The sequence below is a fragment of the Mirounga angustirostris genome, unplaced genomic scaffold, assembly GCF_029215605.1.
Source record: "Mirounga angustirostris isolate CCGP_5_RB_7025 unplaced genomic scaffold, mMirAng1.0.hap1 SCAF_1, whole genome shotgun sequence".
Lineage (NCBI taxonomy): Eukaryota > Metazoa > Chordata > Mammalia > Carnivora > Phocidae > Mirounga > Mirounga angustirostris.
Genome location: NW_026991709.1, coordinates 213,153,875 through 213,155,342, shown reverse-complemented (window position 1 = coordinate 213,155,342; position 1,468 = coordinate 213,153,875).

Genomic DNA, 1,468 nt, shown 5'->3' with positions numbered 1-1,468 from the left:
TCTTCTTGGGGGCCTCCTCGCCCGGGCCCGGCCCCCCACCCTCTGCCGCCGGCCCCTCACAGGGGCTCAGGAACATGGCTTCTCCGCAGCCCCACCTGGCCGGGTGGCAGCAGAAGGCAGTGAGACAGCAGCAGGGACTGCCAGCTGGGAGGGCAGGGGAGCCCCCAGCCTCTGCCGGGCCTGGGGTGAGACGCGCCGGGGAGACACGCGCTGGGGCCTGCATTCATTCAGCCTCCCCGCCTCCCCGTCCACCAGGGATGCTCTCGCTCTCCGTGCGTCTCCTCTTCTCCCTGTGTGTCTGTCCCTCCACCTCTATTCCCACTTTCCCACTCGAGCTCTCCCTGACGGCCTCCATCGACCTGCAGCTCAGCTTTGGGCTGCCTGTCCATCCACCTCTCTGTGTGCCTGGGACCCCCAGGAAGGCAGGAGGCTGGGACACTGCCCCCATAGTCCTCCATCCTGGGGGGCTCTCTGCACCCCCAGCTCCCACTGGTGCCCGCCTGTGCCCACCTGCCCAGTACTCACCGCCCCCAGCAGCCCCTCGACAGCCCCAGTATCCACGCAGCTCCGGCCCCAGCGGGCCTAGCACCCCGTCTGCTGCTGGCCTGGCCCTGCCAGAACCAAGCGGGGAGCGGGTTGGGGTCTGGTGAGGGGAAGATTAGAGCGAGGTGATTAATTGAGGTGGCCCCTCCCGCCCGGGCGCTGGCTGCAGAGGGCGGGCATGGGGGAGGACAGCTGGGGCTCCAGAGGGGTGTGACCATCGGCCTGGGTCCACCTCCCCTCGCAGTAGGACACCAACAAGGGCCTCCCCCTCTCTGGGCCTCAGTTTCCCTAGCTGTAGAAGGGTGACACCAGGGCTTACCTGATGGGGCTCTCATGGGGCAGGGAGGGGATGAAAGTAGAGAGCATTGCACAGAGACTGGCATACAGTAGGTGCTCAATGAATGTCTGCTGCTACTGTTTTTATCAGCTGGGGCCAGAAAAAGGTCCTCTTAGACACACCGGTGGTGACAGGGGTGGGGGAAGCCGAGGTCCTGACAGGTGAAGGCAGTTCCAGTCGGCTCCCCCAGACACTGAGCTGACCAGGGAGTAGGGGGCATTTTCGCTGGGTTTTGAGGAATGGCTAGAAGTTCACTCTTCATTCATTCAATGAATGTTATTGAGCACTCACTGTATACCAGGTTCTGTTCACAGCAGTGAACAAAACAGACACAAATCTTGGAGCTGACGTGCTAGTAAGGGAGATAGACAATCGGCAAATAAGACATAGAGGGTGTCAGGTGGTCATAAGGCTAGTGAGAAAACTCAAGCAGGGGGGGACGGGGTGGGGGGGACAGAGGGTGGGTTGCTTTTTTAGAGAAAGTCTTCAGAATGGGGGATGGAGTGCAAGGCTAAGATTCTGGAGGTTGTGGAGCAGGGGAGGGACACAGTCAGATGGCATTTTGGAGGAGTATCTATTGTGGGCAAG